This window comes from Stigmatopora argus, chromosome 4, assembly GCF_051989625.1.
Source record: "Stigmatopora argus isolate UIUO_Sarg chromosome 4, RoL_Sarg_1.0, whole genome shotgun sequence".
Classification (NCBI taxonomy): Eukaryota; Metazoa; Chordata; class Actinopteri; order Syngnathiformes; family Syngnathidae; genus Stigmatopora; species Stigmatopora argus.
This window is the reverse complement of record NC_135390.1, coordinates 19,442,818-19,462,034: the sequence shown is the minus strand read 5'-3', so window position 1 is coordinate 19,462,034 and position 19,217 is coordinate 19,442,818. Positions and strand designations below refer to the sequence as shown.

The 19,217-nt window shown below is 38.8% G+C and overlaps 1 protein-coding gene and 1 long non-coding RNA gene across 2 annotated transcripts in view; one reads left to right on the top strand and one right to left on the bottom strand.

Moving 5' to 3' along the window:
• Nucleotides 1–16,214, top strand: part of LOC144072811 (uncharacterized) — a 31,676-nt gene extending 15,462 nt beyond the window's left edge. The window contains exons 3-4 of the long non-coding RNA XR_013299947.1: nt 2,717–2,821; nt 16,078–16,214. This is a non-coding gene — a long non-coding RNA (uncharacterized LOC144072811). The remainder of the gene's footprint in view (nt 1–2,716; nt 2,822–16,077) is intronic.
• Nucleotides 1–19,217, bottom strand: part of grin2db (glutamate receptor, ionotropic, N-methyl D-aspartate 2D, b) — a 92,422-nt gene that overhangs the window by 59,320 nt on the left and 13,885 nt on the right. The gene's annotated exons all lie outside the window — the stretch shown is intronic.

Below are 19,217 nucleotides of genomic sequence, written 5' to 3'. Positions count from 1 at the left end.
AATCTACTGGTGGATGGTTAGAGTAACCAAGACCCTCTGTGGCCTAAACATGATGAATATTTAGATGAGAAAGGATATCATTCATAAATCACGTGTCAAAGTGGCAGCCTAGGGGCCAAAGCTGGCTCGCTGCATCATTTTGTGTGGTCCGGGAAAGTTAATCATGAGTGCCGACTTTCTGTTTTAGGATGAAATTAAAATGAAGAGTATAGATGTATATTAAATGTCCTGATTTTCTCCCTTTTTAAATGAATAATTGTACTTTTTTATCATTTTTTCTGTGTTTTTAGTTTAAAAATCATTTTGTAAAAGCTAGAAATATATAAAAAAAAGCTAAAATAAACATTGTTTTAGATCTATAAAAAAATGAAAATTCAGGGCTTTTAATCCATTTATATATATAAAAAAATCTAAATATTATATCTAAAATGGTCCGACCCACGTGAAATCAAGTTGACGTTAAAGCGGCCCGCGAACCAACCCGAGTCTGACACCCTTGCCATAAATGAATGACTTTATTCCAACGTTCTTTGTTTTGTAGTACCGTATTTTCACGACTATAAGGCGCACATAAAAGTCTTAAATTATTCAATTCGGACACAGAAAATGAGGACTTTGATGGATTTGTGGGTGGTGATGACGTGACTACATTGTAAAATGGCTAAATAAAGTACGACCGAACTCAGTTTTGCTTCCTTTGCCTTTTAAAGATGTGTTTTTAGCGTGTGTGTAGCGAGTATGTTTAAGCTGGTGTATGTTTTGCCATGCCTGGCTGCGTCTATAAAAACGGTGCGTCCTTTTTGTGTGTAAAATACAGAAATAGCACTCGTTATTGACACTGCGGCTAAAAATACGATGTGCCGTATAGTCGTGAAAATACGGTATTTCTGTTGTCTCCACAGCTTCAGGAAATCTTTAATGTGAAGCCCAAGTACTGTTAGCTCATGTTATATATATTCTTAACAATTATATTGTCCACAGGAGGTGAATAAGATCAGTAGATTTCTTGCAAACTAAAGGCTGTCTGTTGTAGCCCCAGACCAGTTGTCAAGTCAAAGTGTTCTTGAACAAAATAATGAACCCCCTCTGCCTATTGCTCTTGATTCTGCATTATCAGACAGTGTTTGAGTACCTTGGAGTAATAAAAAGTTAAAGCCAATTACCAATTCCCTGCACACAGGGCCAGATCATTAATATCAATCACATGAGCATTTTTCTGTCTTCAGATTGGTTGTTCAGAGAGAAAAAAACGATCACAGGAAGCGTCTACTGGCAAATCACGACTGTAATGATAATTCTATTTTTAATCAGAATCTACCTGGCACAGTTTCATATTGTGACATTGTTACATTTTCCTGCTTTATCCACACTTAAGTTCAACTTTATTGTCAGATGTCATTCGGACATGTCATCAGTGGCGGTCCGTGCATTTTCTCGTAGCGCCTTCAACGAATCAATCCAACCCTCAAAAACTATTTTATGGCTATGAAAACTCTATTGTAGCTACAGCTGCGACATCTAAAAAAACAATCAATAAATCAATGCACAAAAATGGGGTAAAATCCACTTCCTAGCAGGATTTAGTGATTAAAAACAAACACTGGAGCTTTTCAGATATCAGAACCGGGCCCACAATTGAAATATTATTTAGGAATATAGCCATATTTTACTCACCAAAAATCCTTTTTAACTGTACACTATCCATCTTCCTTTCTTTCTTCCTTCTTTTCAATCGCCATTGAAGCTAATGCTGAAAGTCGAGCCTGTCCTGTCGTATTTCTGGCATAGTCCGTCTTGAAAATAGCTTTAAATCAACACAACAATATATTTGCTTGTGCAGCTAGTTCCAGATACAGTTTGGTACCTCTGGCTAATCACTAGCCAATCATAGTTGGTGAAAGCGATGATGTATCCCTACGCCTGTGAGAAGGCAATGACGTATCCCTACGCCTGCGACAAGGCATTGTGGTGTTGCCAACTCGAAATCTGATTGTTTAAAGCAGTCTTATCAACGCTTGTTTAATCCAGCAGAGCCTGCAGAACTGATTGTGAAGGCCTTGAGGCAGATTTCTGACCCTGGCAACAAATAATGGCTGAAATGTGATTGGTTAAATGCTTCAATATGAAAACACACATTTGGAAGCAGTGCAACCAGGGGGAAAAGCAATGAAAGGAAGCTAACAGACAATTTGGAATTATTTCACAAGTATTGATGGACAAAATATAATATATGATTCAGATATTTCTTAGGCCAGCAGAGAAGGCCCTGATGGCCTGCCACTGCATGACATACAACATACCTGAAATAACATTCTTTTCAGACCTGAATGATATAAAAGACTTAATAGTAAAAGTAATCTTATAAAAAAAATAATCACAATGGGGACAGTGAGTAGGACAAATGCTGTACTTAAAGTGTGGTTTGTGGATGAGCCTAATTCTGGTCTAGAGTCGATAATAGTGGTGTGAGTCCCAGCGTGGGATAAAGATTTTTTTTTTAAGGAATCCGATGGCAGATCATTTTTTTCCTGTTGTACAAGAATTTCCGATGACATTTCATTCTGCTTTGAGGTCTGTTAAGCATGAATTTGTTCCAGTAAAAGTCTCAAAAACATCTTGAAGCTGACAATGCTAAATAATAAATGTTCACATGTCCAAAAAAACAACAACAACAAAACACTATCACTCCTTCTCATGTACTTTCTTGTACTTCTAGGTCGCTACTGATGCAACCTCTCTTCAAATTAAAACAATTCATTCCTAAATCAATCATCCACCATTATCGAAGGCAGGATACACTGGAGAGCAGACACAGGATCAGGTAAATGGACTTCAAAATATGATGATTCCATATTTTGGGAGTATGGTTGTTGGGGGGAAAAAAAGCAACTGAGACAGAAAGGGAAAATAAATAAAAATATATGCTGCTATTTAGGGCGAAAGAAGAATATGGGAAAATAGAATCAGGTCTTTCGAGGGAAGCATGGCGAGGGAGTTAATAGCAGGCAGAGAAAAGATGTGGGCGGAGGTGGTTATTGTGCCGCATGAATGATAACAACAATTAAGATCACTGTAAACACGCTCACCCTTACAGCTGCAACCACGCAGAGGTGTGTACACGTTGGGGATGCACACATAAGATGAATGCATGGCGACACCGTACCCGTAGAGTTGGTTAATGATAGTATGATGTGAGGGTTAATCCGGTGCATGTACGCACACTAACAGGAACACTGAAAGTTAATGACCACTATAGAGATACAGTGGTACCTCGACATACGAGCATTTCGAGATGCGAGTAAAATTTCGAGCAAATAATTATCTCTAGATACGAGAAAAATTTCGAGATACGAAAAAGCCATGTGGCCCAGACATGAGGCTGTTTATCATTGTAGCGCACTGTCTTTTTTGACGCATCTCTTTCGTGTATAACAGATATCTACGAGCACTGGGCGGAGCATTGCATTTTTTTTTCAGTGTTTTTTTTTTTCGTCACTCAGTGTGAATGCCGGAGCGATCGCTAATTCAAGGCTACTTCTCGTTGGCAAGTTGTCGTGCGTTATCCTATTGTGAGGACATTTGTGTGCATCATTTTCGGAATATTTTGAAGGGAATACAAACTCAAACAACCCTCGATATTGACTGAAAGTCAGTGTGGAGGTGGGGCAAACAGCCAACCCAGCCAGGATAAGGTATGAAAATGTAAATCAAAATTAGAATTAAGTTTAGTGTAAAGTTGAATTAAACTTACTTTTGAGTGTGTCTGCATCGTAATCCAAGTTCATTTAAATTTGTTTATGTTATATTACGATTCACCGGGGCAAAAAGTCTCCCCCGCCTCCCTCTATGTCCCTCTATCTACCCTTCACGAATACCATCTAATTTTAGTTCTATTAAACACATTTTAGTAATATTAAACCACTAGTTATGTGTTACTTTGTTAATAGATGGCAATTAAAAGAAATATAACATTTTTTTCCAATCCAATATCCGGTTTTTGGTGTTTTTTCAGAGGGTTGGAACGAATTAATTTGCTTTTAGTTCATTTCAATGGAAAACGTTCGTTCGTGTTACGAGAATATCGACATACGAGCTCAGTCCCGGAACGGATTAAGCTCGTATCTCGAAGTACCACTGTAACGGGTTAAAACACATCGCATCGTTTTCAATTTTAGTTGGGATGCCAACTGCCCTGCATCATCATCACCATCCCTCTTTCTGCTCAGACTGCCCCCCCGGTCCCCTGATTTCCATCATTCCTCCCTCCACAATATACAATTGCACTGATTAACAGGAGCCGGGACAACATGAACATTCCCCGAAAAGTGACTCCCTTGCTGTGCCTCCATTTGCAAGGCCTTCCATCTCTCTATGATTTTCACTCCATCTTCATCCAACTCTCCCCTCTCATTTTACCACAGTCTGATGATTCTTTGACCCTCATCAGTCATTCAGATGGTAAAGGGACAATGAGAATACAGCTAAAATACTGCGACTCTGACCCCAGATGGAGCAAGGATGCGGTCGAGGAGAGTAGGGAGCTAAAATGAAGCATGGTGCTGGGACCAAATGTGAGGTTAGAGCATGAAAAAGGGTATTGATTACTGAGGCAGTGTCTACGTGTTCCGCCTAAATAAACACACTGGCAAACCTCATTTTTTGAGTGACGGGTGTGTGGCAGTGGGGTCCTTGCGAAAAGAAGGGAGTTAGGCGAGTAAGAATAACATAGAGGTGTGTCGAGATGCACTGTGAGAGAGAATGGGAAAATGTGATAATGAAGGAGGGGAGTGAGGGGGGAAAAAGATATCTGTTGTTGGGTTTTTTTGTGCTCTAATGTGTGGAGGATGTTGTGGGAACGGTGGGAAGAAGAGCAGCAGAAATATAGTACATCACATGATTTGAAGAAAATATATTCTTTACTATACCAGGCTGCGAGCTGTTACCTTTTAGGCTTGTCACAGTATTTTTTACTCTCGGGAGACGTAGCTCAGCTCCGCCAATGTGTGCTAAAGCCAGCCTTGTTGAAAGTGGGAAGAATCTGTTGTGAATGTCCTCTGTCAACGGGTTCTCATGAGATACCGTATTTTCACGACTATAAGGCGCACATAAAAGTCTTATATTTTCTCCAAAATAGACAGGGCGCCTTATGATCCAGTGTGCTTTATATATGGACCAATACTAAAATTGTTATCACGATAAAATAAAATAAATCAGTCGATAGGGTACACCATCCTCTACAGCTCTCACAACTACGGCAAGCAGCCCCCGACTCTACTATTTTCCCCATAGAAAAAGTACTGCACAGTGACTGCTGGGATATGTAGTTCTTTTGTCAATACACCCAATGGATTGTGGCCTGTATACATCGACATCAACACAGCTTGACGATCCATGGAAAGCAGTGTTGGAAAAGTTACGCTAGCTACTAGCTAGCTACTATTTGCGAATGGATTGTGGCCGCCTGGACAAACGTATAAAACTCAGAAAATGAGGACTTTGATGGATTTGTGGGTGATGATGACGTGAGTACATTGTAAAATGGCTAAATAAAGTACAACCAAACTCAGTTTTGCTTCTGTTGCCTTTTTAAAAACATGTTTTAGCGTGTGTCCGTATGTTTAAGCTGGTGTATGTTTTGCCATGCTTGGCTGCGTCTATAAAAATGGTGCGTCCTTTGTGTGTGTAAAATACAGAAATAGCACTCATTATTGACACTGCGGCTAAAAATGCGATGCGCCGTATAGTCGTGAAAATACGATATTTTGGTATGAATTGTACCCCCCCCCCCTCCATAAAAAAGTGTTCTCCCACAGCAATAGAGTAGATTCCTAAAACTAGAGCATTTTGGTAGAGCACTAAAATCCATCTATCCTCACATCCATGCCCTGAAGACTTTGCCCATTTCTGTGGAGCCGAAGCAATGTGAAACGCTTTCCTGTCAGCATCATGACATCTAAATTATTGTAATGACATAAAGCATTTTCTAGGGTTTAGGGAAGAAATATGTCAGGGAAGAGTGACATCTGCAACGTTCCAAGAGCTCTATATTTTCATCAGATGTTGAAGTTAAGTCATTGTTTGTAGAAAGCGAGTCAGGATTGTTTTTGGTCCGTTTTAGAAAATAGGAAGACATAAGAAAAGAAAATGTGAGGAAAGAAATTGTTTTAAGACTTGGCACCTCTGAGAGAATGGAAAAAACAAATGGAACAATGGTCTGTGTCTTTTTTTTTTTTTTAAATTACCCGATAGCATAGTGACGACACGTCATCATATTACTTTCTCCCCCTTAATATATTACATCACTATTAGAAAGCTGCATTTATTTGGCTTCCTTTTTACATACTACGTATATATTCTATCTAAAATTAAGGAGTCATACCTTAAGACACAGGTGTCAAAGTGGCGGCCTGGGGGCCAAATCTGGCCCGCCTCATCATTTTGTGTGGCCCGGGAAAGTATATCATGATTCCCGACTTTCTGTTTTAGGATCAAATTAAAATGAAGAGTATAGATGTATATTACATTTCCTGATTTTCCCCCTTTTAAATCAATAATTGTCGTTTTTTAATCATTTTTTTCTGTGTTTTTAGTTCAAAAATTATTTTGTAAAATCGAAAAATATATGAAAAAAAGCTAAAATAAACATTGTTTTAGATCAATAAAAAACGTAATATTCAGGGCTTTTAATCCAGTTCTTTTAATCCATTTATATCAAAAAAATCTAAATATTATATCTAAAATGGTCCGGCCCACATGAAACGGAGTTGACGTTAACTCAGCCCGCGAACCAACCCGAGTCTGACACCCTTGCCTTAAGATGTTGAAAAGCAAAATTATAAAAACCATGCAAAGCGTTTTTCACCTTACAATGCGAATACAAAATATTTAATTTCTCATCCTGCAAAGTCTAACTAACTTAATGTAAGAACAGGATGCCTATGAACAATCACGGCTTAGTGACGAAGGCTTCAAGTAAATCCTCCTCTACATTATCTGGCTACAGCAAATCCAATCTGGAAAACTGCAAAGAAAATAATGAAAAGCATGTGTGGAAGCTGACAGTAAACACAGACTAAGGAGAGCTGAGGTTGAACGATGATTGTTTCACTTGACTTTCTGCCTCCAATGAATCTTTTGTTGTAATGCAAATCTTCACATTTTCCCCTCCAGCTCCCCCATATGAAAAAAATAAATCGGATAACAAACATCTCTCGCCAAAGGGCTGCTAACGTGACCTTCGAGCTTAGCATTATTTTAATCAGATCCTGTAAACTTTTGATTGATCGTGGTGCATGCACCTTCGGTCTTGATCATATCTCTGTTTCAGCAGATCCTGTATATCATTTTTTTTTTCAACAAGCTGCCGACTACACATATGCACTACTCTACAGTGGTACCTCGAGATACAAGCTTAATTCGTTCCGGGACTGAGCTCGTATGTCGAACTTCTCGTAACTCGAACGAACGTTTCCCATTGAAATGAACTAAAAACAAATTAATTCGTTCCAACCCTCTGAAAAAACACCAAAAACAGGATATTGGATTGGAAAAATGTTTTATTTCTTCTAATCGCCATCTATTAACAAAGTAACACATAAGGGGAGACTTTTTGCACCGGTGAATCGTAATATAACATAAACAAATTTAAATGAACTTGGATTACGATGCAGACACACTCAAAAATAAATTTAATCTAACCTTACACTAAACTCAATTCTAATTTTGTTTTAAATTTTGATACCTACTCCTGGCCGGGTTGGCTGTTTGCCCCGCCTCCACCCTGACTTTCACTATCGATGGGCTGTTTGCTTTTGTATTCCCGTCAAAATATTCCGAAAATGATGCACACAAATGTCCTCACAATAGGAAAACGCACGACCACTTGCCAATGGATGGATGGATGGTCTTGAATTAGTGATCGCTCCGCCAACGGGAGCTAACAGGCTAAGGGGGGAAAAACACGAAAAAATGGAACGCTCCGCCCAGTGCTCGCAGAGACATTACAAAGAGGTAGTTGCGACCAGAGACATTACAAAGAGGGACTCGTATCTCAAAATGCTCGTATGTCGGGGTTCTCGTATGTCGAGGTACCACTGTACTTTGCTTTTTTTCCCCCAGATATATTTGCGAGGATCCAACAGGCTCATGGTTGTGAGAAGCTAAAGCTAAAGCACTTACAGGAACACTTCATGTATTTAGAAACATAAACGTGATCATGAAGAATCTCTAAGTAGTACTCTTAAGCTATATAAACTGCAATACACTACATACTCAAACTCAATGTTTATCTACAGGAAGCTGTCAGAGGTTTCAAAGCAACACCTGTGCTAGTTTGTAACTTTATTACTCCTTTAAGTAGCTGAAGGCAAATTAACTTCTTTTGAAAGTGTGTCACTTTATGCCGTGAAGCAGCAAACGAAAAAATGATGTTGCAGAAAGAGAAAACTAGAATAGCCCAGGTGCAGCTTGCAAGTGCCATGTGTTGTTTGTAAAAAAAGTCATTTGACTGTCAATGGCCCAGACAACATAGCCAATCTATTTTGGCAGCCTTGAGTTTTTTTTATTTCCTTTTAATTTAACGTGGTGAGGATGTACCAACTTATCTGCACAACCACAGCAATGCAACAGAAGATTGTGTTCAATGAGAATGTGTTGTACAACCGATCAATGCACATAACAGTAGTTTATGTTGTCCTCGTAGAGTTTAGGACATCTTGGAGGAAGTCCATCCTTTTTAATTAGGGTTGTGTACGGAACCAGTCCTATCAGAGCACGTATAGACAACACTATATTCAATCAATTTCCTGACTAGCCACCAATCTGATTAATAGCCCAACTTAGACACAAAGTTCTTGTCTTCCTGAACAGGGTACTGCCCAAATTACAGGTTTAACACCCGCATTCTTTTCCACTCAATGGCTCAAGGTCAAATTAAATGGTGACCACCTGTTGCCCTTCACATAACAAACTAAATAGCTTCGTGTTGAGCTAAAAATGTCCAGATTTCATAATAGCCATGGATTGAGATGAGCTCATCACATGAGTAGGAATCACTGCTATAAAAAAAATAGAGGGATAAGTGGTATGTTTCTGTGATTTAGGAAAGAGTCAGAATACCCACAAAAACTCACACCTGCAAGGGAAAAATATATAATTCATTATATATTAATTTGATTAAATATAAAAATAATTTATTTATATATTTATTTATTTACTTATATATTTATGTATTTATTTAATTATGCACTTACTAAAACGTACTTAACTAACTATTTATGTCTAAAATGTATTTTGCTCTGTCTGTATTCTCACCCTCTTGCTAATTTGACAATGAAATATCCCGAATACGGGATGAATAAAGTTATCCAATCCAATCCAATATACTCCACAGCCTTCTTAACTTTTAAAGAATGCTGATTTTTATTTTATTTTTCAGTTTTGTGGGTGGGCCTAGAGCATATCCCTTGGGACAAACCTGAATTCACTCTACATGCACTTTTTCTAGTTAAATCCAAGACAGGTCCTATATCTGAATTCTCCATGAGGCACCTTTGTATCTGCACCTGCCAAGTGGATCAAAGGAAGCACTCAAGCTTCAAAAGCCGTGAAAAAAAACCTCATTGTGATTTTTAGGTAAACCATCATACTGTTCTGAGATGACCCTCTTTCTTCATTGACTGTATCTCAGCCCTTGCCCTGCGGCGACACTGCAGGAGTGACTAGAGAGTGGGAGGAGGAAGACAGGAAACAACCATTCGGCTCGTAGGATCTAGCGTCCACGCCTCCTCCCCCCCGCCCGTACGCCGGGCTGCGATAGTGGCGCCGAGCCGTCACAACTGCGGGTGGTGAAACGTGAAAGGGCATGCGATTGCGGCATGTATTTGGGACGCACTGTGGAAGCGCAATGTTCAGCGTTGTTATTCGGCCTGTGTAGCTTCATTTTCTTCTGTCATGCAGAGTAATGGAGCTGCTCCCTGCTGGCTTTGACTGTGGCTGGAGTGAATCAGGCAGATCTGCATGGTCAATATACAGTGGTACCTCGAGATATGAGCTTAATTCGTTCCGGGACTGAGCTCGTATGTCGATATTCTCGTAACTCGAACGAACGTTTCCCATTGAAATGAACTAAAAACAAATTAATTTGTTCCAACCATCTGAAAAAACACCAAAAAACAGGATATTGGATTGGAAAAAAAATGTTTTATTTATTCTAATTCGCCATCTATTAATAAAGTAACACATAACTAGTGGTTTAATAATAATCAAACGTGTTTAATAGAACTAAAATTAGACAGATTTCGCGGAGGGTAGAGAGAGGGACATAGAGGGGGCGAGCGGGGGAGACTTTTTGCACCAGTTAATCGTAATATAACATAAACAAAATTAAATAAACTTGGATTACAATGCAGACACACTCAAAAATAAGTTTAATCCAACCTTACATTAAACTTAATTCTAATTTTGTTTTATATTTTTATACCTTTCTCCTGGGTTGGCTCTGTTTGCCCCACCTCCACACTGACTTTCAGTCAATATCGAGGGTTGTTTGAGTTTGTATTCCCTTCAAAATATTCCGAAAATGATGCACACAAATGTCCTCACAATAGGATAACGCACGACCACTTGCCAACGAGAAGTAGAATTGTATTAGCGATCACTCCGCCAACAGAAGCTAAGAGGCTAATGGGAAAAAAACCACTGAAACAATGCAATGCTCTGCCCAGTGCTTGCAGAGACATTACAAAGAGGGAGTTGCGACCAGAGACATTACACGAGGGAGTTGCGGGGAGAGAGCCAGTGCCTCTGATCTTATGAGCAGCCAGCGAGAAGTAATACATACTCCTCGTAGCGATCGTGCAGCCATTTGCGCTGAGTGACGGAAAAAAAAACACTGAAAAAAATGCAATGCTCCGCCCAGTGCTCGTAGATATCTGTTATACACGAAAGAGATGCGGCGAAAAAAAATATACAGCCTCTCATGTCTTGGCCACCTGGCTTTCTCGTATCTCAAAATTTGACTCGTATGTAGAGATAATTATTTGCTCGAAATTGTACTCTTATCTCGAAATTCTCGTATGTCGGGGTGCTCGTATGTCGAGGTACCACTGTAGTACAGTCTGTGAATATATGCAAGATGTAGGCCATTTCCAAGAAATTGCATCGAGCTCCATTTATAAAGGAAAGAAAATTTGGTCGTTAGCAGATCCTCTTAACTTCCCTTTCCCCATGGCTACAGCATACTATAGTCATATAATTCGTACATACCAGATAAGACTGAGTGGGAGAAGTGTGCATATATTAGTGTATGTGGTCTGATATGGCATTGTAAGGGTATCTTAGGAATGAAGAGAAGAGTGCAGCTGGAGCTCAATGCTCCTCGTGTTAATTGGCCCATACTTCAATCACAGCCACTGGAGTGTGTCCTCTATCGCAATAGATTCACTCTCCATCTCTCGCTCTGTTTTACACTCTCACATTTACACAAGCAGATCCACACACACAGCAATGGTTTGGCGTGTGTAACTCTGGTTTTTACGCCTCCCTTCCATCATTTTCTCTACAGCATGTTGCAGTTCAGATAGTCTTTTTTTCTATCCATGGCATGTACATCTTTAGGCTTAGCCTCGCCTTCTTTTACTAGCTTTCTTTAAATTCTTTAAAAGCTACCCGTTTTCCACCGTCGGCAAGACACGAGCTCTTGTTAGCGTCGAGCAGACCGATCAGTTCAGCAGGATTGTGCATACAAAAGAGAGTTGATATGGCGTAAAATTCACATCAGAGGTTGTAAAGCAATCTAAATTTAAGTGAAAAAATAATTTGGGATTTCTCCAAGCAGGTTTTATAGAGGATTCGTGGAGATAAATTGAGAGAGAGAAAAAAAAAACATCAACCAAGTCAATGATTTAATTTAATTTTGGGAACGTTCATTTTGCAACGCCTAAAATTAAAATTCGTACTGATTTCATGAAAACAAGAGTTGTTACAAAATACAAATGTCCACAATTTCACCTCAATTTCAAACAATATAAAGTAATGTTGTAATTTAAGACAGTTTTTTATTTTTAACCTAAAACAATAAAAAATCCCAGGCAGGAGTTGCATTTTTGACAATTTATTTGCTTGAATTTTGAAGTCACATGTGTCAAAGTGGCGGCCCGGGGGCCAAATCTGGCCTGCCGCATCATTTTGTGTGGCCCGGGGAAGTAAATCATGAGTGCCGACTTTCTGTTTTAGGATCAAAATAAAATGAAGAGTATAGATGTATATTAAATTTCCTGATTTTCTCCCTTTTAAATCAATAATTGTAAGGTTTTAATCCATTTTTTTGTGTTTTTAGTTCAAAAAAACATTTTGTAAAATCTAAAAATGTATTTAAAAAAAGCTAAAATAAACATTGTTTTAGATCAATAAAAAACTGAATATTCAGGGCTTTTAATCCAGTTCTTTTAATCCATTTATTTAAAAAAAATCAAAATTTAATATCTAAAATGGTTGACGTTAAAGCGGCCCGCGAAGCAACCTAAGTCTGACACCCTTGATTTAAGTCATTTGAATGAAACCATTCTTCGTTCATTTTTTTAACAAAACAACATACCGAACAGATGATCTTATTGACAGATTTTTTCATTTATATTGATTTAATTGAATCAACTCCTGTATTTCCCTGAGCACACTGATTAGATCAAATATAATTGCATGTGTGATTACGAATCTCGACTGTAAGCCACAATTGCCATTCACCCTATACATTGTATACACAATGTATCCAGTGCTGCACACTTTATTTCTTTATTCCACTCAATTCCAACTCTGCATCCTATTAAAACTCACTTGTCATCTATCAAGGCCTTCTGCTGACAGTCCTTGCAAAATACAAATATTCATAAGCATGGAAAAACACACACCACAGGCTGATAACTCCATTAGCGCTGATGCTTTCATGAATGTGTTTTTTTTCTCTCTCTCTATCTCTCATATGAAAACGTTAGAGTTGAGAGGTGGTAGATTTAATATCGAAAATCAACTGCAGTTAGGCTAAATTATAATTATGCCAGTGGCGGTCCGTGCATTTCCTAGTGACGCCTTCAGCAAAAACTATTTTATGGCTATAAAACCTCTACTGCAGCTACAGCTGCAACACAAATAATCAATAATAACCTCTTACAATTGAAATATTATTTAGGAATATAGCCATATTTTACTCACCAAAAATCTTTTAACTGTACACAATATCCATCCTCCTTTCTTTCTAAATTCTTTTCTATCGCCATCGAAGCTAATGCTGAAAGTCGAGCCAGTCCTGTCGTATCTCTGGCATACGTTTTCATTCGATTTAGTGCTGAAAATGTTCTTTCCCGGTTGTGACAGGCTTGCTTGCTTTGGAATTTTCCCAGCTTTCTTAATGATGTCCAGCTTTTTTTTTCTTGAAAAGTCTGTCTTGAAAATTGCTTTAAATCAAAACAACAATATATTTGCTTGTGCAGCTTGCTCCAGATACAGTTTGGTAGCTCTGGCTAGTCCACTCTATCACTAGCCAATCATAGTTGGTGAAAGCGATGACGTATGCCTACGCTTGCGAGAAGGCATTGTGGTGTTGCCAACTTGAAATCTAATTGGTTAAAGCAACAGTCTTATCGACGCTTGTTTAATTCAGCAGAGCCTGCAGAACTGATTGTGAAGGCCTTGAGTCAGATTTCTGACCCTGGCAACAAATAATGGCTGAAATGTGATTGGTTAAATGCTTCAATATGAAAACACACATCTGGAAGCAGTGCGACCAGGGAGGAAAGCAATGAAAGGAAGCTAACAGACAATTTGGAATTATTTAATAAGTATTGATGGACAAAATATAATATATGATTCAGATATTTCTTAGGCCAGCAGAGAAGGCCTTGAAGGCCCTGACGGCACACCACTGAATTATGCACACACCCATTCATAACCACTCAAATATTCAGACAAATGGGGCAAATGAAGGCTGTGCTCACATTGCTATTAACCTGTTAGAGGTGTGATCATTTTACTCCCACCCCTTTTTTTAAGGAGAGATAGAAAACACACCACCAGGTAGATTCCATTTGCCCTTTTCGTGTTTTATAACCTTTTACCAGTACAAACGGGAACAATCACCTTGACATTCCGCTCTCGTGTGCTCCCTTGACGTCATTTTTCTCTGACATTTCAAGTCCTTTTGGTCAGTGGGACCTGACTTTTAGCTCCAGGTCTTATCAGAGATCAGATTCAAATCCTCCTTTTCGGATTCTGACTGAAAACCCCGGTCAAAAACTCTAGGAACAAGTCACAGAATATATCCTAAATTGAAGCAATGCATTTCATTATTTGAATGGATGACTATGCCTGCTTTGGCTTTCCTTTATGGATTAACCGAAATGAGATGGAGCTGACTCTGGACCCCGTTGTGGCGCAACAATAACAATTCTCTGACCTAATTTCAATTCAAAAGCATCACATTTATGTCCTGCCCACTCCGATTTGTGGCACTTTGTGACTGCGACTCGCATACAATTGCAGTTCATCACAGCTACAATTTTTGACATTGGCAGATTTCATCTCTATGGATCATAATGTTCAGCGCAGGGCACTTGATTACAGAAGTGCGGTCACAAAGTCACTTTAATATAGCAGTTCCTCTTTCTTAGACATTTTTCAGATGATTTGGAATAAAACTACAGTGGTACCTCGACATACGCGCATTTTGAGATACGAGTAACATTTCGAGCAAATAATTATCTCGAGATGAGATAAAATTTCGAGATACGAGAAAGCCAGGTGGCCAAGACATGAGAGGCTGTTTATGATTTTAGCGCACTGTCTTTCTTGCCGCATCTCTTTCGTGTATAACAGATATCTACGAGCACTGGGCGGAGCGTTGCATTTTTTTCAGTGTTTTTTTTCCCGTCACTCAGCGCGAATGGCCGAGCGATCGCTAATACGAGTAGTATATATTACTTCTCGTTGGCTGCTCATAAGAACATCAGGGGCACTGACTCGCAACTCCCTCTTTGTAATGTGTCTGGTCGCAACTCCCTCTTTGTAATGTCTCTGCGAGCACTGGGCGGAGCATTGCATTTTTTTCAGTGTTTTTTTTCCGTCACTCAGCGCGAATGGCCGAGCGATCGCTAATACGAGGAGTATATATTACTTCTCATTGGCAAGTGGTCGTGCGTTATCCTATTGTGAGGACATTTGTGTGCATCATTTTCGGAATATTTTGACGGGAATACAAAAGCAAACAGCCCATCGATAGTGAAAGTCAGGGTGGAGGCGGGGCAAATACAGCCAACCCGGCCGGTATCAAACTTAAATACAAAATTATAATTAAGTTTAGTGTAAAATTTGATTAAACTTATTTTTGAGTGTCTGCATCGTAATCCAAGTTTATTTAAATTTGTTTATATTATGTTACGAGCATTTTGCCGTGGAAAAAGCCCCCCCCCCCTCTCTCTGTCCGTCTCTCTCTCTCCCCCCTTCGAAATCCGTATAATTTTAGTACTATTAAAGACATTTTAGTAATATTAAACCACTTGATATGTGTTACTTTGTTAATAGATGGCGAATTAGAAGAAATGAATCATTTTTTCCAATCCAATATCCTGTTTTTGGTGTTTTTTCAGAGAGTTGGAACAAATTAATTTGTTTTTAGTTCATTTCTATGGGAAACGTTCATTCGAGTTACGAGAATATCGACATACGAGCTCCGTCCCGGAACGAATTAAGCTTGTATCTCGAGGTACCACTGTACTTGTATGAGTTTACTTAATACGCCATGATATACAGTCAATGTTTGACATTCTTATAATCCTCAGGACATTGCCAGCAACACACACACACACACACACACTCATGTATGTTTATGATTTATTCACACACTCATATCTATTTGTGTAAAAATGTTACACTGTCAAATATGTCAATATTTTCTTTTTATTGGCACTCTCTCTTAAAAGGCGCAAATCCCACACACACACGCTTCAGTTGAAAAACAAACCTATACAAATGGTTTACTACTCTTGAGAGTTTTTGGACATAAATAAAAGAAAGGTCATGTTCTTTCAGGTGGAGAGGCCACTGTCTTGGGGAGTTGTATCAGGAATTCTCCAGACGGAACTCACGGTAGGATTCTATTCATTCTAAATAGCCGTTTTTTGCTGATATGACTAGAAATGTCACTGCAACTAGAATACATTGCATTTCAAAACAGGCATTGCTTTCGTAATGTTACCAGTTAACTTTTTAGCACGTTGTAGTAGTGTAAAAGAGGTGTTTTGAATATTTCAGAGAAGGGTGAACTATTAGAAACACCTCAGTACGATTAAAAAAAATGGCTATAAGTGCATACTCGGCTCAATCTTTTACATAAATTCTTTCCTTTCTGCTTGTTAATAGAGTTGATATCGCCGCACCGTCAATATGCAGTGCATTTGCATAATGTGCTGTACATTCATGAATAAAAAAAGAGCCTGATTGTTGCTGATGGCTTCTTTTAAAGCAAGTAGCTAGATGAGAATAAGAAGCTATTGAATTGATATTTTCACCAAATTTAAGGTGAAGGGCAAATTAAGACTGCAAATAAAGACGAGGAACCATCGTGAATACAGATATTTGCCACAAGCACCCTATACAATTTTAAATAGTTAAGTATTACTGTTTTGGCGGGGTGGGGGGGACTTTCCATGGCAACACACTCGTAACAGAACAAACAAATTTAAATTCCTTCCCTTCAAAATATTTCGAAAATGCAACACTCCGCTCAGTGCTCGCAGAGACATTACATGAGCAGCCAAAGAGAAGTAATATACTATACTGCTCGTACTAGCGATCGCTACGCCATTCGCGCTGAGTGACGGGAAAAAAAACACTGAAAAAAATGCAACGCTCCGCCCAGTGCTCGTAGATATCTGTTATACACGAAAGAGATGTGGCAAAAAAGACAGTGCACTACAATGATGAACAGCCTCTCATGTCTTGGCCACCTGGCTTTCTCGCATCTCTAAATTATTCTCGTATCTAGAGATAATTATTTGCTCGAAATTTTCCTTGTATCTCGAGCTGCTCATATGTAGAGGTACCACTGTGTGTGTGTGTGTGTATATATATGTGTGTATGTATATATATATATATATATATATATATATATATATGTATATGTATGTATATGTATGTGTGTATATATGTGTGTATATACATGTATGTGTATATATGTATATGTATGTGTATATATATGTATGTGTATATATGTATATGTATGTATATATATGTATATGTATGTGTATATATATGTATGTGTATATATATGTATATGTATGTGTATATATATGTGTATATATATGTATATGTATGTGTATATGTATGTATATGTATGTATATGATGTATGTGTGTGCGTGTGTGTGCGCGTGCATGCATGTATGCGTGTATGTAATACTGAAAATTGAGGGTCAGCAATGTTTTTTTAAACAATTCCTTAACTGTCAAACTAGTAGTCCAATAATTGGACAATCGATGTGTTGCTCATTAGTCAAATCACAATGGCAGCCCCAATCGGCAGACCGAATGACGCTCCAAAGAAAACCAGATTGTGGCTCTCAAAAAATATAAACATGACACTCTTTAATATATTTATAGCTATTTTCAACAATACCAGTAAATTCATTTTTTTAAAGTCATCTTGCACATGTTCACTGTAGCTCCACTGCTTGCACTAGTGCTTTTGATAACCTCTTCATCGAATGGCCAGACACCGGGATAAGCTAGCTCCATCTAAATCAGTTACTAATTAAAAGAGCAGCCGATGCAGCAGCCCAACAGGACCTGTAAGGTGAAACGTGTTTGAACAGAAATGCAGGAGGCCCCACGCTATGGCACAACTCGGCTGTGCATAGTAATGAGGAACAATCTGATTGCACGGATAAACAGATTAAAGTCGCACGGAAAACCTTTAGTGATGACTATCGGGGTTTTGTGCAAGGTCACGTGGAGGCGAACTTGCACAAACACACAACGCCGGCGTCTGTTATCCTGCTCGCTTTGCATTGGAAATCGGTGTCAAATGCACAAGTGAAATTAAACCAAATTTCTGAGATAAATGGCAAGTGCTTCCCTTGGTGGAGTGAACACTTCAACGGCCAAGCACCAATTCTGCATTAAATCCGTTTTTTCGTAGCAAAGTCGCTTCGGAGCGCCGTTTCAGCGCAGCACATAACCAAATGTTTAAGAAACACTTCTCCCGACTGTCCTTTAATGCTTAAGGCATCCGTTTTCCTCTCGAAAAACAAGACAGCGAAGGTGAGAGGATGTTAAGGAGTGAGCCCAGTAAAAGGTGTTTTATTCTCTTTTGTTGGGACTTGTATGATCCCCAAGAGACAACGTTGGCAAGAGGTTAGTGAGGGGAATAACTGAAGCTGATAGTGTTATGCTATTTTGTGGCTGTGGGGACGATTAATATCGCAATGTTTGTTGTGCGGTGAAGAAACGGAGGATCTGTGTGGACGGATTGAAAGGAAGACATTGGCAAACTCTTTATCTGTTCCCCTTTAGTCAATCGGAATGCAGTCGTGGCATGAAAGCGATCCGCAGATTCAATGTTGGTGACACCGGCAGGGGTGTCAAACCGGTCCTCAAACGGCCGCAGTGGGTGCAGGTTTTCATTCCAACTCGGCAAGAGGATACCTTTTGCAAGTGTAATCAGTTCATTAAAGTCAGGTGTTACTTATTTTGGAAGACACCTGATTGGTTAAAATGTCGGCACTGGATCGGTTGGAACAAAGACCAGGACCCAATGTGGCCCTCGGTGGAATCGGTTTGAGACATGTAGTCTAGAGCAAGGGGTGTCAGACTCGGGTTGGTTCGCGGGCCGCTTTAACGTCAACTTGATTTCACGTGGGCCGGACCATTTTAGATATAATATTTTGATTTTTTTTTTTTATAAATGGATTAAAAGAACTGGATTAAAAGCCCTGAATATTCAGTTTTTATAGCTCTGAAACAATGCTTATTTTTGCTTTTTTTATATATTTTTAGATTTACAAAATGATTTTTGAACTAGAAACACAGAAAAAAATGATGAAAAAATTACAATTATTGATTTAAAAGGGGGAAAATCAGGAAATTTAATATACATCTATACTCTTCATTTTAATTTGATCCTAAAACAGAAAGTCGGCACTCATGATTTACTTTCCCGGGCCACAAAAAATAA